General features: G+C 37.5%; 2 protein-coding genes and 1 long non-coding RNA gene across 4 annotated transcripts in view; all 3 read right to left on the reverse strand.

The window, feature by feature from the left end:
• Positions 1-27,394, reverse strand: part of LOC125271224 (B-cell receptor CD22-like) — a 1,156,500-nt gene that overhangs the window by 181,867 nt on the left and 947,239 nt on the right. The window lies entirely within an intron of this gene.
• The window catches only part of LOC125271198 (hemicentin-1-like), a 987,774-nt gene that overhangs the window by 162,170 nt on the left and 798,210 nt on the right, over positions 1-27,394 (reverse strand). The gene's annotated exons all lie outside the window — the stretch shown is intronic.
• Positions 23,290-26,163, reverse strand: LOC125271317. 2 transcript variants are annotated; one of them, XR_007185553.1, is made up of 4 exons: positions 25,997-26,163; positions 25,827-25,925; positions 25,572-25,624; positions 23,290-25,408 (listed from the first exon to the last, which is right to left on the reverse strand). It is a non-coding gene; the product is annotated as an uncharacterized LOC125271317 (long non-coding RNA). The 2 variants fall into 2 exon arrangements; XR_007185554.1 differs by lacking the exon at positions 25,997-26,163 and having other exon boundaries at positions 25,827-25,990.

The following is a 27,394-nucleotide window of genomic DNA, read 5'->3' on the forward strand; positions in this document are numbered from 1 at the left end:
CTAGACTATTGCTCTGATTTTCACAAAAACTGAATCATATAATCCACAGAATTTGCTGACAAAATAATAATAATAATAATAATAATAATAATAATTTGATGAATAACATACCGAAATGATTTAGAGTATTCTGACGAAGCTTGGTATCTGATACGACAACCATGACCTGAGGATATCTGTACAGTTTCAGCACAGTGCCACCTACTGGTCACAAAATATTAGAATTTATTTTTTTTCTTTGCATATAACTTCTGAACAATATGACAAAAAATCTCAATCACTCAAAAAAATAAAAAATGTCACCAACACTGACAACACCAGATCAATTTGGTGTCAATGCCACCTACTGATCAAAAGTAATAAGCAATTATGTCATGTTTCAAGTGATTTTATTTATAGTCTTTAATCCATTTTGCTTAAAACCATCTCCAAATGTCTCTACTCATTTTTGCAGTTGGTCTGATGCTCACTACCTTAATTTTTAGCTCCTGATTCTGCCTCTGTGGTGCTTGACCCCTAAATTGCTGATTGCAGCTTAATTTACTAATTGTTATTATTATTATTATTACTATCTATACATATTTCCAATTCAGTAGTGTGCTCTTGTAATAGTCACACATGACAATAGAACAAACAAAATGCATAAATCTTGTTTATTTTGGTATCTTACAAAAAGCAAACAAGCAAAAAGGTGAGTCCAGCGGTGTGCTATCTAGCTTTGTAAACATGATCACTTAGCGTGGCAAATATGACCAAAAGTTTATAAGTAACCCACAGCAATAAGCAATTGCCTAATATAAGTATAACGTTTCAAAGTAATTAAGTAATCAAGTAAACAGTCAGTAATAAAATAAGAACTTATAAACAAATGCAGGACAAATAAATACAACATTAAGATACAGATACAAACAGTGCTTTAAGTTTAAGAACTGTTTTCCCCCAGTTGTTGTAGTTTGATTAACATTAATGACACATGAGCTGGTATAAGACTGCTTTCACTTTAAGACTTACAGTAGGCCTAATGCATGGATAATACTGACACGTCCCAAACATGTTAACTCAAGACATAACTGCCAATATGGACCTTTCAAGGGCAAGAAGCTCAGAAATAGACCATTCTGACAGGCGACAAACACATGCACAGAATCCACAGCCAGTCTGACATCGGCCTGTGTGTCAGTACCGAATTAAGTTCATAGTATACAGCGCTTTCATTTACTCTTTTTCAGGCATATCATACTTTTTATTTGGTCATTCATCCATCTTTTTTAATCGCTTTGCCCGGTCCTTATGTGAGACGACATTCACTTTCACACAGATCACATACTGTGCATGCATGACGTCTGTATTCATGAAAATAATGCATTACAGCTTTAAAAAAAATCAGGGATTATTCAATTAGATTATATATATATATATATATATATATATATATATATATATATATATATATATATATATATATTGTGCTAAAAATGTTTTGCGGAAAAACTGGAGGACTATTAGCTGAAGAAAAAAAAAAGTCTGTGGTAAAATCCGAAAGAGACTCGCGCCAACAGCACGAAAGCTGATTGGTTGCAATATAAGTTGCATTTTAAATGAATATATACTACTGTGCACACAAAGCACTTTACAATCAAGAGTGTCTCTCCTCAACCACCATCAGTGTTGATGCAATGACACCCACAGTAAAACGCTCACCACACACCAGCTCTATGTGTAGAGGAGAGAGAGTGATAGAGCCAATTCAATGGATGGGGATTATTAGGAGGCCATGATTGGTAAGGGTCAATGGAGGGAATTTGGCCAGGACACCGGGGTTACACCCCTACTCCCTACGAGAAGTGCCATGGGATTTTTATGGACCACAGAGAGTCAGGACCTCGGTTTAACGTCTCATCAGAATGACGGTGCTTGTTACAGTACAGTGTCCCCGTCATACTGGGGCGTTAGGACCCACACAGACCACAGGGTGAGCGCCCCCTGCTGGCCTCACTAACACCTCCAGCAGCAACCTAGTTTTCCCAGGAGGTCTCCCATCCAGGAACTGACCATCCCAACCCTGCTTAGCTTCAGTGGGCGACCAGTCTAGAGCTACAGAGTGATATATAATACAGTGAATTATATTTGGACTAATGAAAGAAAGAACACCACCTCCAGGGTATAATAATAAAACATATTATAAAGCGCTGCAGGAGCATTTCAGTGAGCATTAGAGGTAGCGTTACATGGACGAAGGAAAATTAAGACCCGTTTAAAATTACTTAAGAGAACTCAATCTAAACCTAGAACTCAATATTTCAGTGAATTTAGGACTAAAATTTAGATTTTGACATTTTAGACTTTTTAAGGCCTCACCGAAACCCTGAATATTTTTTTTATTTTCAATATATTACACAAATTCACATAATATGTTATGCAGTGTAAAGTCTGTATAGTTACTAAGATAAACATGTTCTTTTTTATCACACCTGCAGGCGGCTAAAGGGCTTCTTGGTTTGATTCAAAGAAGATAAATGGAGCAAAAGAAAACCACAAGCTGAAGAGCATCTCATGTTGATCTTTATCACACTGACCACAGTCTCAAACAACCCTGTGAACACAAAGACATGCAACACTTTCAAGCAAGTCTCTTTATCTTAGTCAAGAAACACCACATTTCCTCATTTGTATTCTGAAATTACACACCCTTAATTTTTTAAAAACTTAACAATCACACTTATTTTTTTTATTTTATTTGAAAGATTTTAGTAAAAGTTCAAACACCACTGTACAGACTCTGTACCACTTCCCCACATCTCATCTGTTTGCAGTCTGATGATGATCTCACCCATGATATCACAACACAACATCAGAAACTGACATTTATATTCAGTTGTTCATCTGTTATCTGTGGCTTTGAGCTGGACTGAAAAACAGCCCGTTTGTCACGCAAACAGAGAAACATCTCCAGCAGCATTTGTAAGAAACTTTGAGAGAAAAATGATATCATTCAGATTACAGACTCAGATCTCTTTTGCAGAAAGTATAAATAATACTTATTGTCTGTCGTGCTGTTCATTATGATCTTAAACTGTGTTTCTGGATGTTTCTCTCAGATCTGGTAACATTGATTTTATCAGTATAGGAAAAATACATTCAGTTGTCCTCTATGTAATGCTGATTTAGTAAATTCCATGTCATGACAAAGTTTGACTAGAATATAAAGAATATAAAAAAAAATAATAATCTCCCTGACTGCAAGATTGTAAATAACAGCTCTGGACAATACACAAAAAATAATAGGAAATACTTTAAAAAATACTTGATTCTACAGTAAAGGTATAAGCAGTTGTTACATCAGAAAAATGAACTTTCTCATAATCTCTCTGTAACTAGAAACTCTTGTACGAATCTGAAGCAGGAATAATCAATATTCAGAGAGATGAGAAAGAGAAAACTGGCATTTTAACAGCTATGAACAGATAAGCATCATATCTCATCATAAAGGTATTTTGTGTCTGTTTAAGAGCTGCTATTAAAGAGGCTTTACATTATCAAAAGCTGCATTTTAAATATATGTGTTTCTGCATCTGGAGTGAAAACTTTATAGTGCATTTTGTTTCACTTAAGATTTGTATTTCCTGTTTTAATCACACTTTCAGAAAACCTAGATGACAAACTCTTTGCACACACCAATAAATTGCTATTTTAGAACTTTAAAGCAGAAGCGGCTCCTGGCCATAAATTAGGTAGGGCAGATTCTGGGTCTGAGTGCAGGTTTATTATAAACATTTTGTGAGCCTTGTATCCTAATCGCTGAACACATCAGAAACACTTTTGGCAGAATTCTAATGTCCTTGCATTAATAACGACTTTAGCACAGACAACAAATGCATAGGATGTCATAGAATTGCCTAAATGTAGTATTTATTGCGTCAGAATGTTGTTTTAAAGGGTTTATACTCTCATTAATTTAATATGCTATTCCACACGTCACGTGGAAATAATGAAGCACATGCCGAATCCATGCGCTTTGTTTTTATAATTTATTATTAATTCAGTGTATATAGAGGTCTATGTTTGAATGAATATTTTTGTGGGGCTCTGCTTTAAAGTGTCTCATGATTCAACAGACTGTATTGAATGACTCTAATAAAAACAAACACAGAATTATGGATTATAAAGAGATTTTGGTGAGCTGAGTCTCACGACCGTGGTGTAATCAGAGTGAATCTGGTCCTTACTGAAGGAGACTGTAGCGTCACTGAGAGACTCTTCATGCTTCTGGAAACTGACAGATGCGTAAAGGGGCTCATCAGAGGGGATTGTGGGTAATTCATCAGGACTGTTAATTTGAGCTGATCCAGGATCTGTGAGAGAATCACGTCTGCTGTCTGCACATAATGACTGAACGTGGATAGAGAGAAAATTTACATTACAATGAGAAAACATCTAATAAGCACAATATAAACATACACACACTCTGACTCACCATTGTATTTTCCTCCCTTTTTCTCATGTCTGATTGGGAGGTTCTTCCTAATTACCCAAAACAAAATAAATCGATCAGTAACAGAAAGACAAACTAGACTGGAGACGAAAAGCAGCATCTGAGACAGAAACTCATTGAGTCAGTGAGATTTTACTGATAATGCTATTTCATGCATTCTTACTTATCTACACTGTTAAAAAGTTGGATTCTCATGCTGAAGATTGAAAGGTTCGTATAAGTTTAGGAAAGTTTTTTTTTTTTTTTTGAGTATGGCCCTGTATGACGTCTTAAAGGGAGGAATTCCTTGTACGGTTACTTCTCATGCAAGAGCATGCGCACACATCAACGTGCTTCAGTCAAGTTACGAAAGTCGTTGGCTCTGCTGCACACACAGGACTTGCTCTAGAAAGATTTGTTTTTAGACCACAAAATCAACAATGTCACCAAAGAAGAACTTCCCAAAAAACCCAGAGTTAAGGGAACTGTGGATGCAGCTTGTTTTTTTCCAGGCAGCAACAGAGTTGTGCAAGAATAAGTACAGCTGTATCTGTCTTTTATAAATCTGAGAAAAATAAAGACTCTCTGGAGGTATGAAGGATGCAGTACTACTCTATAGGTACTCAAGATTAAGATTGGCAGAAACTGTGTTTGTTATGTGCCCTTTAATTTGTTTCAACAGATAATAAATGATCAAACCTCGTCTCTTGTGTCTTAATTTACACACAGCTGCAGTGAATCCACCAATCAGCAGCAGAATCACACACACACAAATAATGGTGATCATGGTGAAATCTGAAAGAAAAACAAACAGTGTTAATTAAAGAGAAACCAGTTGGTCACAGTTAGTCTATTAAAAGGTTAGTTCACCCAAAAATGTTAGGGTTAGGGTTAGTAATATGAATAATAAATGAGTAATAAATGACAAAATAATGTAATGTATTACTCACCCTTATGTTGTTCTACACCCCTAAGACCTTCATTCATCTTCAGAACAAAAATAAAGAAAAAACAAAATAACTTTTTAACAATATTTAGAGATGGCCGATTCCAAAACACTGCTTCGGAGTATTACAAATCTTTTGTGTCGAATCAGTAATTTAACCGCCACACTGCTGAAATCACATGACTTTGGCGCTCCGGACCACAATTCGTAAAGCTCTGAAGCTTCATGAAGCAGTGTTTTGAAATTGGACATCACTAGATATTGTAAAAAAAAAAAAAAAAAAAAAAAAAAAAAAACTCACATGAACTGATTTAAATATGTTTTAGTACCTTTATGGATCTTGTGAGAGGAAGTACCATTGCTGTGAGTGCAGGCCTCACTGAGACAACAGATTTTATCAAAAATATCTTAATTTGCATTCTGAAGATGAACAAAGGTCTTACAGGTATAGAATGACATGAGGGTGAGTAATAAATGACATTATTTTCAGTTTTGGGTGAACTAACCCTTTAATGGGTCAAGTGTTGATGAAAAAGATGCGTGTTCAGTAGGGCTGTCAGGATTATGAAATTTATCTGATGATTAATTTGTTAATGTAAATATTCATCTGTCATCTGTCACATTAAAACTTGATGCTTGATTATTTCTTGTGGCTTAATAAATTGTAAATGTACTTTAGTTTCTATTCTGCAGATCTACAGACGTGTTTTATCTCTGTTTCTGCATCTGTTGAGTCTTGTAGTGAGTTTCCTGAATAAAGACAAATTCTTCACAGCCAAGCTAAACTGAGACTCTGAACCTTCAGCTCTGTATAAAGTGGGTATATACTAAATATCCTGTGATTTTAATGTGTGGTTATTAAAATTAAAACAAATAATAACACAAAATTGAATTAAGGTAGGTGATAAACTTGATATGAATCAAAAACCCATTCAAATTATGTAAAGTTGATTAATCAAATAATATATATAGAAAAATAATTGAGATCACATTTAAACCTGATGCTGCTTGAGAAAATGTTAGTTAAGGTACTCAACAAAACTGTTTTGTTTTGTGTATTTTGAGCAGAACTAAGTTAAATATACTGTGTACACAGAATACAAGGAATCTATAAGCTGGTAAATCCAAAAATCACAGTTCGTCTGGTACATTTTATTGGATGGTAAATAAAAAAAAGAAAAAAAACTTTTAAATGTCTCAACAACATAAAAAAGGGTATTTGTATATAGTTCCAGATGATAAACTTAAATTTACAGATCCATGTATTCCCCTACATGTTTCTAGAGATTGTTTCCAATAATCACTAGGGCTGTGTTTGATACATTGATATGATGGTGTATTGTCACATACTGTGTTTCAATACAAGATTTGATACAACAGACTTTTTCATTTTGACATTAAATTAAAGTGTAACCCAGTTTCCTCCTTCCCTGGTTTACACAGTTCACGGTTTGAACATGCTGGACACGAGTATCTTGCCTTCTCATGTTCAACTGTGACTCATACAAATTCACACTATACAGTAAAAGCCAGTTACAGTCCAGATACACAAAAGCGAGGTAGGTGTCTATATGCACCTACAGTCACAGACGCGGAATGCTACGCCTTCCAATGGCGACCAATGCTCTACCTTGCCGCCGTGCCGCAGAGGCGTCAGTAACAAATATCCCATTAGTACCACTCATCAGGAGTCTTGCAGCATTGTTGGAACTTCCCAACCCATCGCCCTGGTTCGTTAAAACAGTCAAGACTCGGCTATGTGATTCAGTTTGCCAGACATGCCCAGGATCAGTGGTGTCCTATTTATTTAGAATATTTAGAAGGATTCCCCAGTCCTTCGTGCAGAAATTGCAGTTCTCTTGCGAAGAATGCAAATCCACCTGCCTCTCCAGCTGAGATGAAGAAGGATTTTTACAGCCCATACTTCATTGTACCAAAGAAAGACAGTGGGTTGAGAGCAATCCTAGACCTGCATTTTCCAAATCAGGACCTGCACAGGCTTCCCATTCAAGATGTTGGCGCAGAGGCATGTTCTGACATGTATTCAGTAATAGGATGGGTTTACTGCGATATACCTGTAGGATGAGTACTTCCATGTCTTGATTTTACCTTGACACAGACCATTTCTTCGATTTGCTTTTGAGGGTCAGGCATATCAGTACAAAGTCCTTTTTGGGCTTTCGTGGGCATCCGAATTCTCAATTATCTTGATTGCTGGCTGATTATAGCTCACTCTTGTGATTAATTGTGTGCACACAGGGACATGGTGGACAGACACCTCAGCCAATTGGGGCTTCAGGTCATCTGGGAAAAGAGCAAGCTTGTTTCACTGCAGAACATGTTATCTCTTTTAACTGTATGGAGTTGGGCTCAATAAACATCACAACGTGTCTTACAAGTGAACAAGCACAGTCTGTGCTGAAGTGCTTGAAGACGTTCAGGGGAAAACAGCGGTTCAACTGAAACAATTTCAGAGGGTCCTGGAACATATGGCATCCTCCAGTAACACAGCTTGTATTGATTCTTCAGATTGATTTCATACTGAAGTCCCAAGATGGGCAAGGCCATCACGCAGATCTGACATCGTACGTTCAGCGCTTGGACAGACCTTGCATTTCTACAGGCAGGGGTTGCCTTAGAACAAGTTTCCAGGCCTGATGTTATCACAACAGATGCCTCCAAGTCAGGCTGGTGGGCTCCTGCACGGGACCTTGACTGTGCTGGCTCATTAATTGCCTTGAGTTTCTGGCAGCACTGCTGGACCTGTGGAGGTTTCAGCCATTGATTTAGGGCAAGCATGTGTTGGTGTGGATGGACAACACAGCAACTGATGCATATGTGACCCGTCACGGAAACCAGTGACACAAGTCAGCAGCACAACTATCGAGCAAAATGAGAAAGAAGCGTTTTTTTCCCTTCAAAATTGGTGATTTTCGTTTTTTTGCAGAATCTGTTAGTTGAGATCACGAAGAAGCCTCTCCGTGTTTGAGATAGCAGTATTGGTATATTTAAAAGTGTACATTTTGAGGTTGAAATCGGCTTGTTTTTCTGAGATTCTAGCACGCAGTAGGGGCGTGTCATTGTCTGTGTGTATTTCCATACTGGATAAGCCGGCTTTTGTTTCTTTTGTTATTGCCCCTGCCCTCCAAGGGAAGCGTGGCTACTTATTATGCAGTGCTCTGACCGGCTCTGATATCAAAATTCAATGAAGAACCGTGGCCATTACTCCGAAAATGTTTTGAAGTACTTCTTCGACAAGCCGGATGCTTATGAACAAGCGCTCACTGATTCTGAAGACGATCTGAGCGACGATGAAAGCGGCATAAAAAGACATTATCTCTCTGGAGTCGGGTAACGCGCCGGCGCGTTTTGCAGGATTTTTTTCACATTGCAGCAAAACAGACTTAAAATACTCCGTCATTTTTTGTCATAGAGACATAAGTAATCTATCAATTGAAACTATAGAATATCTTCTTTTATTTGTGTACACTCAGAGTAAAAAAAAAAAAATGTTGTGCTTTTTGTAAAATAAAGAAAACTAACATGATGCGTGATCTCTCGTCTCCCTCTGAACGAAGTCCAATCTGATAGTTCTCAGAAAATGAACTGTAACTTAGTGAATACTAATCACAAAAAAATTAGACTTATGTCTAAAGAAACGTTGAAATGTCAGGTTTTAAATCGTGTAAGTCAAATCGAAAACAAACATTCTGTGTTTATGTAATCTGTATGAAAAGAGAGCCATGTCAGAAGTCCGTGATTCAGCTCATTATCCGCTAATGCGGCCACACCCACGGAGGGAGCACTATTCAGACGCAAATTCTGAGCCAATACATGCATTCATCGTCTCAATCGTGTATTTATTGTCTTCAAAAGTGTTTATCTGGATGTTAAAGCCATGGTTAGCGACCTCTAGAAGACATGCCGTTAGTTCCTGGTTCCTGTTCATATTTAGATGAATTTGTGGACTAAAGGTGCACAGAGCGCCCTCCGGCTGCAAGTATGAATTAAAAACACAGTATCCAGCGCTCACAGTGATGACAATAAATATTGAATAAATATTACTCCTCTGTATAGAAAATTGACATAAACATATAAGAATCCATCAGTATTTCTCCAAATGTGCATGCTTTTAAGCTAAAAGCCTATATGAAATGCCATAGAGGTAACATAATTGTTCAGACACTTTGCATCAAAGAAATACATTAGGCTATATTTTAAAGTATATAATACCATTATTTTAAATTGTAATAATATTTTACAGTATTGCTGTTTTTTCTGTATGTTTGATATACACCATGATGAGCTTGAGACATGATCACATCACAGAGGGTTTTTTTTCACAGCCTACCTGACTGAAAGAGCTCATTATTATGCAAGTCATTCTGCAAGTTCCTCACATATTATGGTAGCCTAGTTTGTGCTGAATACAGTGTAATGACACTTTCCCCATTAATATGTTTATGAACAACTGAAAAAAGCACAAATGTCAGGGCATGTCAAAACTTCTCCAGGGAAACTTCTCCAATGAAATCAATTCACCAAGTTTTATGTAGAAAACCAGCAAATAACAAATAAAATTAGCATCAATATGTACTTTTTCTTTACATAAACATTAAAATAATAACATCAAAAATGATGTCCAGATTTTAAAGGAGTGTCTTGCAACATGTTATCTCTAAATCATTTTCAGCCTCTAAATCATTTTTATAAAAGTAAAAAAAGATAAATTACTGACATTTACAATGCACATTATCCTTTATTATTAATAGTATGCAGTCCATGCAGCTTTAAAGGGGGGAGCTTTACAGGGGGTATGGCTTATCTAAATGAGATGTAAATAAGCCCTATTGTCACTCCCAGGAGGTGAGAACAGGTGAGAACTGCACAAACTTTAGAGGCCATTTTCTCCCTTTAGAGCTTTTTTGAGTGCCTACTTTCAAATGGCCACAACTTCTCCAAATATTATCAGATTTCCATGTGTTACACATCGTTGGAAAGCTTGGAGACTACACTTTGTTTGCTAATCTGTGAATAACTCAAAATGCCCCAGAACCGACTTGTGTCCCTACTTTCCGTGATGGTCACATATAAATCTGAATCTTCCTACTGTCTGTTGTGGTATGCCCCAAACCAAGGTGCAACTCCTAGTGTCAGCATTTGACAACATATCTCATTCTCTCCATCAGGAAATGAAGATTACAACAGTAACCGAGGTGTTTTCTTTAAACATCCTCTATGTGTTTCCACATCCTCCTAAATCTCTTTAAATCCTCTTTAAATCTTTCTAGGACATGTTTGACATAAAAAATAAAACTAGATTGAAGTTTGATAGCATGAAACATTCATAAAATAGTAAACTGGCATTTGTGTCAACTATAAATGACTTTGAAGCGCACACACAGTGCGGTGCTAGGCAAAGAATGAACACGATTTTACAGCAGTATTTACAGTGCCTCAGGAAGCCTCCAGTTGTGATACTCTTTAGTTATGGTAAGGAACGTTACATTTATGTCACACACTATAAGCGGTAGACCAATAGGAGCTTTCTGTAAGGCAGGTTTTAAAAAAGCTGAAACAGAGCATTCAGACAGAGAGCAAAAATAGGTGCTGAAATAAATTTTAGGAAAAAAATATGTGTTTTTTGAACATTAAATTATGTAAACATATTCTAGTAGACCCCAAAATTATGTAAATGATTATGTAGTTGGCATTTTAGTTTCAGTTTTCATGGACTTTCAGTTTGGTTTTCATCTGTCACATGTTCCTTTCTTTGTGTTCCCGTCTGTCTTCCGTCTCCATGGTCACCATCATTATGCATTCACCCATGTCAGCTGTTCATCATTAAGCACCTCATCACCTACACTACTTAAGTTCCTGCCTGTCTGTTGTCCGGTCTCGTATATTATTGAGTGTGTGAATCCCTGTTCCTGTTCTGATATATTCTTATTAAACTGTGTTTGAACCTGATTCCTCGTCGTCCTCATCTGCCTGAGCACACACTGTTACAGAAAACCGGACCCAGAAATGGATTTTGCAGCAAAAATTGCTGTAGCAGCCAGCAGCAGTGACAACATCAGAGATTTCACTGTGGATTTCTGCCATCTCGCTGATCGTTCTCCCTACGACGATGAGACGCTAAAATCACTGTATTGGCTCAGGGTAAACTTTCACCATCCCATAGACCTCCCAGACACCCAAGGACTTTGCTGGAGGGAGGCCGTCTTCAGGTGTCCGGAAAGTGTCACCCCCGATCCATACAGCCGCCACAGCCTGACCCAGAGCCACCCCGATTGACGGTTCTCAAGCCAGAGCCCCCCGCAGACTGGAAGCTTCCGCCTGCCGTGACATGTGAGCCAGAGCCCGAAGAAGGAAGGACAACACCCGCTATCGCCACGTAGCCGAAGCATCCCGGAGAGTCTGTCCTGGGGTGTGAGCTGGCAACACTGTCCATCGCCGTGGGAGTCCTCGTGGAGTTCGAGGGAATGGAAGTTAGCCACGCCCACCCTCCCACCACTGAGAGTGAGTACCAGCTAGACATACTGGATATTTTTCAAGAACCCGGAGAGTTGGATCCCTTTTACCCCATGAACTTACCTGTATATCAATCACCTTCTTCAGTCAAGTTAACCCCGCCCAGCCTCCCTCTCCCACCACCTCTCCTGACTGCTGTTGGTAGCACTTTATTTTTCATTGGATTTTGCTCATATTTCTATGCCTGTCCTCAGTCCTCAGCCACTGATACCACCCAGTCGTCAATGTCTCCCACTAGTCCCTCTGTGTCACCTCCTCTCAGTGGCATGGTTCCACCTTGGACCAGCGAGGAGCCAGTCCCACCTGGGCAGTCTGAGCCCGTGACTCTGCCTCCAGCCTCAGAGTGCTCAGACTCACCTCGACCCATCGCCCTGGCTCCTGCACCTGCTCTCCTTCCTCCCTCGACTCCAGCATTGACCTTCGGCCATTCGACCTCGCTGGGCTCCCGCAGACAATTGGCTCAGCCTGGGTCAGACCTCACTACACCTCCGCTGCGGACTTGCGGCCGTCCTCTGCCCTCCACCCATTCGGCTCCAACTAGCTCCGCCTTCCTTCAGTCTTCACCTACGCCCTCAGTCGCACCGGCTTGGCCTCAGCCCTCATGATCCCCGCTTCCTTCTTGGGGGATCGTCGCTGCAGCTCAGTCGCGGTCACCAGGGTCATCTGCGCTTCTTCGCTCCCTCAGCTCTTCGTCTGCACAAGGAGCTCTTCTCCCAGTGGTTGAGCATCTGTCGATCGTCACCAGGATGATGCCCCGCAAGTCCCCACCATGGCTCCTCCCACCATTTACTCCGCCGTGGGCTATCGTCCTGGTCATGCTCGGGGTCAGCAACATCTGGCACCACCCATCTGCACCTCCACGGTCCAATCTGCCTGCTGCTGCCATCCCGTCACCTCCCGTTCTCTCCAGCTCTTTGCCACATTCTCGTCCTACTCCTAAACCGCCACCATCTCTGCATCCTTCTACATTACACAGTGCGAGGACTTGCCGGAGGGGGTGTATTGTCACGTTATTTTCAGTTTTCATGGACTTTCAGTTTGGTTTTCATCTGTCACATGTTCCTTTGTTTGTTTTCCCGTCTGTCTTCCGTCTCCATGGTCACCATCATTATGAGTTCACCTGTGTCAGCTGTTCATCATTAAGCACCTCATCACCTACACTACTTAAGTTTAAGTTCCTGCCTATCTGTTGTTCCTTGTCTGGTCTCGTATATTGTTGAGTGTGTGAAATTCCTGTTCTGATATATTCTTATTAAACTGTGTTTGAACCTGATTCCCTGTCATCCTCATCTGCCTGAGCAAACACTGTTACAACTTTACAATAACCAGTGAGCTTTTAAGAGTCATTTGTTTGTAAAGCAGAAAACATTTGGTGTGCATGTTCTGCGAGGACAACTAAATAAATAGTTATATAATAGTTTTGTTCATTTTCGCTGCTTAAATTTATATTTTATATAACAGAATACTAAATGCTTTGGTGGCAATGCCTTTCCTTAGTGTGTTTTCTTAGTGAGCCCCTTAGATCCAAACCTGAGTGATTGTTTAAGTGTCGATATCTGAATATTTAAAATGTTCCCCAAAGACAATGCAGAAACAATAAACTTTCTTACCCTTTTTAACAGTTAGATAGACTTTAGTGGTGATGTGAGATCCACACCAGTATATCCCAGAATCCTCTTCTCTCAGATCAGTGATGTTCACAGTAAAGACTCCAGTAGAAGCTTCATCACTGAAAGAGAATCGATCATCTCTGATCGTCTCCAATGAAACTCCATCCTTCACACACATGGAGGGTTCATGTGCTTTGCAGAAGAGTTTCTGATGTTCATCATGATGTTTGCACTGGATTGACATGTCGTCTCCTTCATACTTAGTCAAGTTCAGCTCTGGAAATGATGAGAAATAGAAGAACATCAATTCACAGCCATAGTTTGACATATTCAGATGATAAACCTTCCTCACCCTCGTTCATGATGACGATCAGATGAGTGTAAAGATAATTCACGTCTCTCTCTAATGTCACTGCACACCAGTATTTCCCAGCATCCTCTGCTGTCAGTCCAGTGATGGTCCCAGTGAAGACACTTGCAGTGACGTCATCATTCAGAGTCAATCTGTCAGTCTTGGTCTCTTTCTCTTCATTGAGAGGATTTCTATCTCTAGTGGAGCACTTCCCCTTACAGAGAGACTTTGACTTTGATTTATAGATTGAATCATAAGGGCAGATGATCTCAGCAGATTCTCCTTCACGTCTCACTACTGGAGCCACTGCAAACACACAAACACAGACATTTAACACACATGATCCTGAATAGACTGTATTTACTACAATGAAATCATCTGAATTCACTCACTGATGAGGTTGAGCTGAATTTTGGTGTTCAGGGCGATGAAAGTCAAATGTGTGTCTCTGGTTTCTGCTCCACACCAGTAAACTCCAGCATCTCTCACGCTCACATTACTGATGCTCACTGTAAAAACTCTCTCTTCATTTCTCTCAGATGAACCATTCATTTCTGTCACTGTAGATGTGCTGATGTTCTGACAGATGTGATTATCATCCTCTTTGCAGAAATGAACTTTATGTTCCTCTGGGATCTGACAGCTGATGTTGACTTCTCCACCAAGATGACCAGATTGTGTCACAAACATTGCATCTGTAAAACAAAACAATTAAATAAAAATCAGATCAGATTCCTCATACATGCAAGATACAGTATTTCATGTTCCTCACCGTCTGTGACGTTCAGCTGAAGTTCAGTGAAGCTCTCAGTATAGTGAGACACATTCACTCCACACCTGTATGTTCCTGCATCTGCAGCTTTCAGCTCTCTAAAAAACACCATCAAGACTCCTGCTCTGGTGTCGTCATATAAAGAAACATCTCCATTCTCCATCCATTCATCCTGAACTCCTGGATTCTTCCTCTCTGAACATCCATCTGATTCTTTACAGAAGTATTTTGGATTGGTTTTGTATTGAGGATGTTCACACTTGATCATCAAACGACCTCCTGAGTATCCGCTCGCTCTAGACACGCCCACTTTAGCTGTCAATCACAAATATCACATCTAATCAAATTTTCCACAAACACAGATAGTAGAAACTTTAAAAACAGATATGACTGAGTTATTTCACTTACTAATAATATGTAGATGAACAGTATTAATAATGGAGTAAGTGTACGAGTATCTGTTGATCCAAACTCCACATAAATAAACTCCTCCATCATCTGGTCTCACAGCAGTAATTCTCACACTGAATATGTTTTTATGTCGGTCATCAAAAATACTGAATCTTTCTTTCTGATCCTGTGTTTTATTAGTTGAGATCATCTCATCAATGATGTCATTCCCTGTTTTGAATATGGTTTTTCCATCATACCTTTGACTCCATGAATATTCACAGCTGAAAGCAGCTTCTGTACTATTTACGTTTACTGTCTTTGATGCCCCACAACACGAATCTGTCAACATTCAAAGTGTTCATTTGTAAACTTTGAGAACATAAAAATATGAAACAAGTAAAGCAATGACAAACAGATTTTATTGATAATTTTTTCCTTCTCACCCATGATGTGCAAATGAACAGGATTAATAATGGAGTAACTGTACGATTGTCCTCTGATCCAAACTCCACATAAATAAACTCCTCCATCATCTGGTCTCACAGCAGTAATTCTCACAGTGAAGATATGTTTCTGTCTGTCATCAGAAATATTGGCTATTTCTGTCTTATTCCATGTGCTGTAAATCATCTCAATCGAGTCTTTTCCTTCATTGAATATGATCTTGGGATCATTAATATGATTCTGTGAATATTCACAGCTAAAGGTGGCAGTTTCTCCAATATTCACCATCACTCTCTTTGACATGTTACAACATGAATCTGTGATTGACAAAATAAGAAACAAATTTCACATACATAAAAGCTTTGAAATGATCGATGGTTTGACTAAACAAAGACTTTTATCTTATAATAACTGACCTTCTTCCACATTCAAAGTCATATCAATGTACCGCTGGCCAATAACCCTAATCCAGTATCTTCCAGCATCATGTTGGTTCAGTTCTCTGATGAAGATCATGAGGTTTCCATCACTGTTACGAAACAGTGTGAATCTTCCTTCATTAATCCGGTTATCATGTTTCTTATAATTTATTATTGTTCTCCACTCAGGTAATTTGGCCATATATTTAGCTGAGTGACTGAACCAAACCTCCCCAGAATCAACAAGAAGACTTCCTCCAGAATATCCAGTGACACTAAAGCATCTCACTGCACCTGTCAATCAGATTGATACTGTGATCAGAAACCTCATGAACAGAAAACAGCATCATTACTGCAGTGATGAAAGAGAAAAGCTCTGACCTGAGATCAGGTAGAAAGTGAAGAAGATGAGGAGGATCTTCATTGTGAGTTGAGTTCAGTCTTCTTTATGCTGAATGTTCTCTGTGTGAATCTCTCTGTCTCTACATCTGTCTGCTTTAGTTACTTCCTCTTTCTTCAGCTCTTTATCAGTAATGAGCAGCTTTACTGGCCCCTCCCACCATCAGCACTGACTGAATATTACATTAATCACACTGAAAGAGCGCCACCTAGTGGAGGATACAGTGTCTGATACTGAGAGATCATACAGGGTTCATCTTCTCTATATAAGGACTAATGACACTGAAGATAATTGATCAGCGTTATTTAAATCTTACACTAGAGGGCGACAGTATAATTCACATAATGTGTCTATAGGGGGCCTCAGTAAACTTATAAGGCAGCTTCAAGGTTAAAATAATTTAAAATAAAGAGAAAATGCTAAAAATGAAAGATACTGTAGTAAAAAATATACCACATACAACTGACATAATTGATATATCATGTAGGGTTGGCTCTATACCACAATTTTGGCTTCGGTACGGTACCACAGTGTCATTATGTGTAAAATGAGTGGTTTACCGGTAGTTTACAGTGCCAGGGAACCTCATGATGGCAAATGAACATCCAGAACAGAGTGGTTCAAAAGTGGGGCAAGTGAACCAGCAACTGAGGAGAGGTTATGATGCAAACTTTAAACTCATGGTGATAAACAAAACGGAGTCATCAAACAACTCTCATTAAACATACAAGAAACATGGTGTTTCAGAATGTAAACAGTCTTAAAAATGCTTACCGTGGTCCTAAAAGTAGCCTCTTCAAAGAAATTGACAGGCAAGTGTGCCAGTACATAGCCAAAAATTATCTTAAATCTTAAATTCAGGGTCGTCTTATATTCAAAACAATATGGTAGTAAATGAATCATCACAGATTATCACATCAAATCAGTAATTTGTAAACTTTTTTCACAAACAGCGAGAGAGAATCATCTGTACCGTTTCTCTCTCTATCTCTCAAAATGAGCAAAAGGCTTCTGGGTTCAAATCTGCTCAGCTGAAGGAACTGTCACTTACACACATTTTTTTAAGCCTTGTCAATTTAAACATGAAAGCGATTTTATATCATTCAGAAATGTTTGTGTGCTCTTCGAGAGCAGTTTTCCTTGCGCTTACACTCACAGCGCACACATAAAGCCGCCTCTCATAGAGCTCATGTGTTACAAATTGAGTTTGTTTTGATAGCTTATTGAGCGTAAACGGTCAAATACACACAAAATTATGTCAAAATGTCCATGCTGCTGTCACTAAATACTTTTATTAAAAATTTTAATTAAAAAGATGTACTCACCTGTCGATCTCTTAATTGCCCTGTACAAGTCAGAATGGTCAAGCAACAGATGCTTGGGAAAGTTTGATCAATTGCCTCCTAAGGCAACACATGATTTATAGCAGATGTAACCCCTTATAATTAGGTGGTTAATGGACTCTTAATTTGAAAAAAATTTAGCGACTGCTGTTCTCCACTAGAGGGATGAGCGAAATAATTGAGAAAGGAGCCATTTTACAAATGAGAGCGGGGATAGAAGATTGTTGATTTTAGAGTGCACATATTTTAAAAGAGAGCAATATAAAGTGTGAAGAAACTGTTTTAAGTTCTTTTCCAGTCGAATCCGGGGGGAAGAAACATATTTTTTCTTTTATTTCACGGAACTCCGGTGAGTGTTGTGTTCCTCCGTTATTTCTCTGTAATCAGTCATATGTGTTTAATTAATGGTTTACGGTAAGAAATATGATTGATAACTAACTGATGATGAGAAAATATTGAAATTATGCATGTTGAAAAAGAGATAAAGGATAGTTTGTCATAAAAAAAAAAAACAATCGGAGTTCAATCAAATTTGTTCAAATCAACTGTCACACCTTGTTTGATGTGCGTTAGTTCATGCAAACTGAGCCATTTGATATTATTAATCAACTATATGGGAATATACTGTTAAGAAAGATAATTTAGAGTATGTGATGACATGCATGTATGACATTCAGTTGTTTTATTTCGTTTTTATTTAGTCATATAATATATAATATGTCAGACATTGCTCTGTTTAATGTTGATTAAGTGGGTATATTCTCCTAGTATTTTCTTTGTAAGATATGTTATGTTAATATGCAGTTGGAGGAAGAAAAGAGAAAGATTTGAAATTTCATGTGCTTTATATCTGTTGTTAATTCAGATGAAGTGAATGTGAATGAATGATAAGTTTTCTGCATTATGCAGGGTTTTTTTTCTTTTTCTTCTTCTTCTTCTCTTGTTTGCTGTTGATGTGTGCTTCTTCGGTCGTGGACGAGTGAACGGCGAGCCTACTGTGCCTAGTTGATGTCGCAATGCATCTTTCTTTGCAGCACGTTCAGCATCCTTATTCTGTCATCAATCCCTGGATACAGATAAGAGAATACAACACACCATACACTTTGGTTACCTTGAGTGAAACTGAGTTTAAGACTACCCGGGTAGTAAATCTTTCCTCTGTCACGTGACTACTTCTACTTTTTTTTTTCTTTTCTTTTTTTCCCTTTTTTTCTATTTTTCTTCTTCAATTTTTTTCTTCCTGGAAGGATCTGACTTTATCAAAAAAGACAAAGACAAATAGTAACACAAGGAAAAGACTCTGAACAGTGTTTTGGGAAACCTTTTTTTTATTTTATTGGTCATTCCAAACAGGCCTGATTGTATTTAGTTTTGGTAACCATTTGCAAACTTTGAATTATTTTCAATTGATGGTACCAATACAGTTTTTTCTTCCTTAACAAGTTGTAGTGAAATTGCTGTCTCAAATCCTCCTTACGAACTTAGACGTTAACTGTACTGTCACGCTACTGTGCCCATTCATCCTGATTAGTTCATTTAGAATACTAGAGTGATGCAACGGGTTACACAACGTTTGCATAATGTCTGTTGGTTTGCCTTTTTCATCAGTTTTAAGTAATTCAACATTTCACTTCTACTGGCCTCTTTGTTAATTAGTTTTGGGCATGTTGATTGAGATTCACCTGCTTTATCTATTTTGTTCTTCTATATTGACACATTTGCTAGTTTCATGTCAGTTTGAGTAGCACACTGCCACCTAGTGGTGAGCTTCAGAACAGCAGCACATCCAGTACCGAAGTGAGCAAAATCATGATACCGTTTGAAATAAAATATGTACAGATATTTTCCCAGTACCCGTATACCGCACAACCCTAATACCAGGATATTTTGAGGTACAAAGTCTGATTCACTCTCATATACAGAAATATCTTGAGTGATTTCATGTCTTTATTAAATATCATTAACTCTAACTCTAGAAAGAAAAAAAAAAGAAAAAAATGCCTCTATTACTTGGGTTTTGACATTTGAGTTTTTGACATCTTTATCAGCTGTCATGTCAAGTTTATTTATATAGTGCTTTATACAATAAAGATTTTTTCAAAGCAGCTTTAAAAAGGAAAATAGGAAAATGCTGTAAGAAACATTAACAGGAGGAAACAGACTTGCAGGTAAAAATCCAATTTACCTAATCCAACTAAATTGTGTTGACCCAATTTATTTAATTTGAATGTAAAAATTGTGTGTAAAAATTTCCTTCAGTTAAATTAAGGAAGGGTAATAAATGAAAGTAATATCATTCATTTCCATTCCATTTCACTTTAACAGGCAGTTGTGGATTCAGCACCACAGACAGCAGCTGTCAATCAAACTTCAGCATCACTGATGACAGTTTAACAACACAAACTGAACAAAGAGTGAAATGCTGAGACTTGACTTCATCTGCTTCCTTTGCTTCATCTTTAACTTTGGTTTGTTAAAACATCTTCATGAACAATGAGTCCATGTAATTATCAAATATTATATGAAAACTTTCATTCCTGCAAAGTCACTCATTTATTTCAAAATAAAGAAATGTAAATCACTGTCATTTATAACTGATCAAAACAGAACAGAAGAATAAGAAACGAGCATCTACTCTATCAATTACCACAACATAACCTACAACATTTCACTAAAACCAAGAAATTTAACAGTCATTAACACATATTTACCACTAGATGGAGCCAGAGGTGTGAATAAGACATTTGTGTTTTGTGTTTTCAGTCTCAGACAAGTTGATGATCTGCTCAAGGTATTTTTTTCCCTCAGACTATTAGTTTAGTGCCTTTGTTAAATTATATCCTATCTAAAACAATTTTACAAAATGTACCTTTATTTCCCCTCAGAAATGTACACATAGTTTGATAGCTTTCAGAACAATTTTTTCCAGCTGATGAATGATAAAAACATTGACAGCCAATCAGAATCCATCGAGCATTTAAAGCGACAGGGATAAAATTGCAATGTGATTAAAAAGATATCACACTTTGGTGTGGATGCTAAAATAGTTGTTATACTTTATAGTAGGGCTGTCAAAATTAATACAATGCATGCAATATTTAATTTTAATGCGTTAAAATTATTTAATGCAATTAATGCAGCATCCATTTTCTTCCATCATCCTTTCGCTAGCATTACATTTTATGATCACACTATCATTTATTCTAAAGTAGTCAAACCATTCAAACGCGATGAGATGCAAAAAAGGAACTTAAAACTATATTTACAGACATCAGTGAATCTCCTGTCTGTGTGACACACAACTCATGCTGACAGAAAGCTGCTTCAGAGTGCATCAACTGCATTGAGTTCTCTTTTGCACTTGAACGACAAAACACACAAAATGCCCGTTTTCTTGAGTATCCTCGTATGCACAACCTTAAATTCGTTGAATAAAGTCTTAAATGACCTTTGTAGCTTTATTAAGGATTAATCTATATTTAATTTATAATTTATGCAGTGAAGTGTTCAATAACTTTATTCAGTTTCTTTATTTCCTATATGTTAGATCAAATATCTAAAATACTGTCTTTATGTTGTTTCTACATTAATGTGGAGGTTAAATGTGAAATTATTACAATATAAAAATATTTTTTAAAAAGTCATTCATTCTAAAGTCATTTTAAAACATTAATATTAGGTGCGATTAACCACAATTAATTACAGAAAAATGTGTGATTAGTTAATTTTTTGAATGGATTGACAGTTCTATAGTTGTCATTCTTGGTGTGAGCAGGTCATTTGACTTTTTTAACATTTGAAAAGCAAGCAAATATTTTATTATGGACCTTTGTGATTGCAGTTGGTTGGACTTATTAGCAAAAACAATTTTTAAGATTTCACTTCAATATAGCAAATATTTCAGATGACCTTATTAAAACCTTTTGAAGGGGAGAGCTGCACATATGTATATATACAGGTGCTGGTCATATAATTAGAATATCGTGAAAAAATTCATTTTTTTTATTGTAAATTATTTAAAAAAATGAAACTTTCATTTATACTAGATTCCCTACATGTAAAGTAATTTTTTTTTTAATTTGTTGATTAGAGTGTACAGCTAATGAAAGCCCAAAATCCAGTATCTCAAAACATTGGAATATTTACATTTGAGTTTCATTAAATGACCATCCCTACTGTATAAATTCCGGGTATCTCTTGTTCTTTGAAACCACACTAATGGGGAAGACTGCTGACTTGGCAATGGTCCAGGAGACAATCATTGACACCCTCCACAAAGAGAGTAAGTGACAGAAGGTCATTACTGAATGTGGTGGCTGTTTACAGAGTGATGTATCAAAGCATATTGAATGCAAAGTTGCCTGGAAGGAAGAAATTGGGTAGGCAAAGGTGCACAAGCAACAGGGATGACCGCAAGCTTGAGAATTCTGTCAAGTAAAGCCGATTCAAACACTTGGGAGAGCTTCACAATGAGTCGAATGAAGCCGGAGTCAGCGCATCAAGAGTCACCACACTTGGATATCTTCAGGAAAAGGACTACCAAGCCACTTCTGAAACAGAAACAACGTCAGAAGCATCTTACCTGGGCTAAGGAGAAAAAGAATTGGACAGTGAACAGTGGTCGAAAGTCCTCTTTTCAGATAAAAGTAAATTTTGCATTTCATGTTGAAATCATGGTCCCAGAGTCTGAAGGAAAACTGGAGAGGCACAGAATCCAAGCTGCTTGAAGTCTAGTGGGAAGTTTCTGAAGTCAGTAATGATTTGGGGGGCCATGACGTCTGCTGGTGTTGGTCCATTGTGTTTTATCAAGTGCAAAGTCAATGCAGCCATCTTCCAGGAGATTTTGGAGCACTTTATGCTTCCATCTGCTGACAAGCTTTATGGAGATGCTGATTTCCTTTTCCAGCAGGACTTTAGCACCTGCCCACAGTGCAAAAACCACTTCCAAGTGGTTTGCTGACCATGATATTACTGTGTTTTATTGGCCAGCCAACATGCCTGACCCCTGGGATATGGGATATTTTCAAGAGAAAGATGAGAAACAGTCGATCCAACAATATACAGATGATCTGAAGGCTCAATAGTGCCTCAGCAGTGCCACAGGCTGATCACTTCCATGCCACACTTCACTGATGCTGTAATTTGTGCTAGGAGCAAGTCATTTTCTGTAATATGTGCTGCCGACCAAGTATTGAGTGTACAAATGAACATACTTTAAAGAAATTGAACTTTTCTGTTTTGAAAATCCATTTTTTGATTGATCTTAGGAAATATTCTAATATTTTGAGATACTGGATTTTGGACTTTCATTAGCTGTACACTCTAATCATCAAAAAAAAAAAAAAAAAAACTTTTTAAATATTTTACTTTACATGTAGGGAATCTAGAATATATGAAAGTTTCATTCTTAAAAATAATTTACAATAAAAAAATGAACTTTTTCACGATATTCTAATTATATGACCATATCTAATTATATGTGTGTGTGTGTGTGTGTGTGTATATATATATATGAAACATTTATCTTAGTATCGATGGGCACAGACTTTCCATTCTATAAAAAGATTCACAGTATCTTCTTATGGAGTGGAAAGTCTGTGCCCATAGATACTAAGATAAATGTTTCCTGTTTTTATTCACACTTGCAGGCAGCTGAAGGGTTTCTTGGTTTGACCCACAGAAGATAAATAGAGCAGAAAACCACAAGCTGAAGAGCATCTCAAGTTCATGATCTTCATCACACTGACCACAGTATCAAACAACCTGCAAACACAAAAAGCTTTTTCAAGAAAGTGTCCTTATCCTAGTAAAAAATATAAAATACTGAGTTAAAGAGCATTTTCTGAAAATACACACTTTTGATTTTTAAAAATGCTAACAAAATCAAATCTACAGACTCATTTAACTGTTTATCATCTGTTTTCTGTCTGATGATGATCTCTCCAGTAATATCACAACACGACATCATTGACATTTGACATTCAGTAATATCTCTGACAATTATGTTTTTACTGAATTCAGAAAAGCAAACTAACATATTACTCTTACTGCCATATAAAGATACACTTTGATTTTATCCTGAGATAAAAAAATGTTGATAATGATCATCAAAATAAATCAAATTATAAAATTTACAGTAAAACCTGGAGTTGTCGCTTGTTTAAAGTGGTACTGGCTTAAATTTACCAACTTAAACTCAGTCTCTGTTGTTGATTTGTGGGCTCATTTTTTTAATTTAGTTTGATCTGAAAACTAAAATTGTCAAATCACACAGATAATTTGTTGATCATAAACATTTTCAGTCTGAATCTCATTGATCACTCTCAGTAAATGTTGGAGGTGAATTAGTGAAGGATCAGCTCTTAGTCTTTATTGTCTTCTGCTCTCAATGGATGTTGATCTTCTGTCTCTCTCTGTTCAGTCTCATGTGTCTCACTGTGGGTTTCCTGAGTAAGTCTGTTTAATTAAACTGAACTGAGACCCTGAACCTTCACCAGTTTCCTGTGGCTTTGAGCTGGACGGAAAAAAAACAGCCTGTTCATCACGCAAACATAAACAACACCTCCAGACCTATGAGAAACTTTGAGACAGAAAGTTAAACCTTATTTAAGGTGAGAACTACATGATCTGAACCGAGTCACTGCATCTGAAATCAAATACTTCCCAACTACATGTGAAAAACTGTACGCCAAGAGAGCAGCTTCACCAAATATATGCGAAAATGGTCATAAAGTAAGTTCAAACTCAGATGTAGTACCTACTCAGACAGTTTGTGATTTCAGATACAGCGAGTGTGTCAGAGAAGAGAGACAAGCGATGGATCTGAAAACCACTGAAGAAGATCAGACTTGTCCAGGACTGAAAACCACTGAAGAAGATCAGACTTGTCCAGGAGCTGCTTTATAAACTAGTGTCATCTGTGAAAAAATCAAATCAAATAAACATGACTGGACAAAGTATTCAGAAACTACTGGAATATAAATGAGAGTATGAATTGATTATTTGAGCAGACTTACTGGGATTGACAAAATCACATTAATCAACCAGTCATTTTTCTGTAATGTGGGAATATTTGAAACTTGTCTGAAATTCTATTTAATGATGCATTTAAAAAAACAATACACATTTTACCTTCTCCTCAGAAAATTAAATAATTTTTACCTCAGATTAGATCTACATGCTTAAGTACAAACTTATAAAAAAAAGAAAATTTTATATATAGTCAATCACAAACAGACACAAAAAAATACACTCATTTAAAAACTCTTGCAAAACTTGTAAAAGAGTCAGGACATTTAAATATAGCAGAGGAAAAGAGGAACCAGACTTATCTGACATTACAATCAATCTATATATGCTAAATATGATGTGTTTAGACAGCATGTGTCTCATATGGTGCTCAGTTTGTTCTGTTTACTGTGAATCAGTCCATATCTTTAAATGCATCAGTTTATAATATTCTCTGCTGTTGTGAGATGATTGACTGCAGCATATTCAGTGTAATCCTGATCATTCCTGAAACTGACACTGTCAGGACAGTCTGATCTCTTGTGGAAATTCACCACTGCGTAATTCAGATCCTCAGCAGATGAGATGCGGCACTGAGAGTCACCAGAGGCTTTCTCAACTGTAGCATAAACACAGTTAGAGGGATCAGAGGGGCTTGTGGGTAAATGTCTGTGAGTGTCTTTAAGCTCCTTGTAATCAAAACCAGTGTGAGAAACCTGATGAGAGACAGAACATATGTGTATTTAATAATAATCATTTGAATATTTAATAATATTAACAGCTCTGGAGATCCTCAGTCTTTAAATCATCTGGTAATATATTTATTCTCATTATTGATCAAAACAAATATCTTTTCCCAATCACAGTAATTTTACTAACCGCTTCATTGTTTGCTGAAGTCGCATGAGATCTTTTGGAGGAGAAATCAGCATCTGTCAAAATCAAGAAAATGAATTGTTTGGTAAATCTCTTCACATTCTCATATTTCTCTATTTTCTCATCTTTAGTTGTAGCCAGCTGGAGGCAACAAATTTGTTTTTATGAAAATAGGGGAAATAAATTGTCTAATGTAAATATATCATTTTGATCAATGTAATAAAAGTCCTTTTAAAGTAAAAATGAAAGGAGTTTTACTGTTCGACTGACGCCTCCTGCAGACAGTCCAGATCACGATCACGAGTCCAATGATGATCAGCAGCAGAACCACAGACACACTGACCACCAGAGAAGAGCCTGAAAACACCAGAGACTCACAATCTGAACCACACAAATGAGTGTGTTTGTGTTTCAGAGAGAGTTTGTACCTGGAGACACAGATGAGATCACTGGAGATTTAACTGATACTGATGATGATGATGATGATGATGATGTTCTGTGATAGTCTGTCTCTGAAACAAAGAGAAGTTAGTGTCACAAACAAAGTGTTTTCTTACCTCACTCACACATACTTCACCTCCCTTGACTCACAGACGCTGATGTTTTTCACACTTAACCATCAGACATGCTTCAAACACAAAACCACAAACAGTCGTCTTTGAGCAAACTGTCAGGAGGATTGAAAGTGTTGCTGATAAAGTGATGATCTCTTTGCTATGTACTTTAGCACATGCATGCTGCTGTTAGCTAGCAGTTACTGCAAGACTTTTTTTAACTCAAGAAATAAGTTCACAGTACCACAGTTTTATTTTTAATTGCTTTGGTGCAATTTTCACAAGGTAAATTTTAAAAAATCTTGGTACTAATATCACAACAGATCATCAAAAGTGCATCTCTTCTCATTCAGTTTAATACATAAATCATACAGAATAATCTTTTTTGAACTGGAGCCCTCCAATCCTACAGCATCCATCACATCCATCATCCATTTTTCCACAATCTGACTATCATGCCTGGATTTATTCATGCCACGCCAGAGCCTGTTCACATCATGCCTGCCACGCCAGAGCCTGTTCACATCATGCCTGTGTGGGATTACAAATTTAATAATCTGTTTAAGATCTGTTGATCCTACATACTGACATCACCTCACATGAGTTACTAAGGTGAAGTATATTGTATTTAGCATGTTAAGGTAAAGATCATGACATTCTAAGGAGATCAAGGCAGGCAGCTCAGGGGTGTGTGACATAAACCTTTTGCACTTCCTTACCATTTGGCATGACAAGCTCAAGATACAGCTGTGCTTTTGTCTCTACGATAATGTAAAGGTATGGGTGATACTGTCAGACTGATTGGATTAGCACCTATGCATTTGAATGCTTTGATCTTCCTACTGGAAGTCAAACTATGTGTGAATGTTTACATAGTCTTAGTTCTCATGACCAGCTACTGTTTATACTATTTGGGGTACTATTATCTACCTAGTCGGGGGTAATTTCCTGTATTGTCTTTAGATGCTTTTGTTTTAGTGGTCACTTCTAAGGCTGTGTGTAAGTGCAACACTTTTAAGGACTACCCACTGAATGCCTATAAAACATCATGTATACACTGCCTTAGATTTTGGATGACTACAGCGACGCACTGTTCACGCCATGCCTGCCACGGCAGAGCCTGTTCACGTCATGTCTGCCACACCAGAGCCTGTTCACGTATGTCTGCCACACCAGAGCCTGTTCACGTCATGCCTGCCACGCCAGAGACTGTTCACGTCATATCTGCCACGGCAGAGCCTGTTCACGTCATGTCTGCCACACCAGAGCCTG

The sequence above is a fragment of the Megalobrama amblycephala genome, linkage group LG7 (genome assembly GCF_018812025.1).
Source record: "Megalobrama amblycephala isolate DHTTF-2021 linkage group LG7, ASM1881202v1, whole genome shotgun sequence".
NCBI lineage: Eukaryota > Metazoa > Chordata > Actinopteri > Cypriniformes > Xenocyprididae > Megalobrama > Megalobrama amblycephala.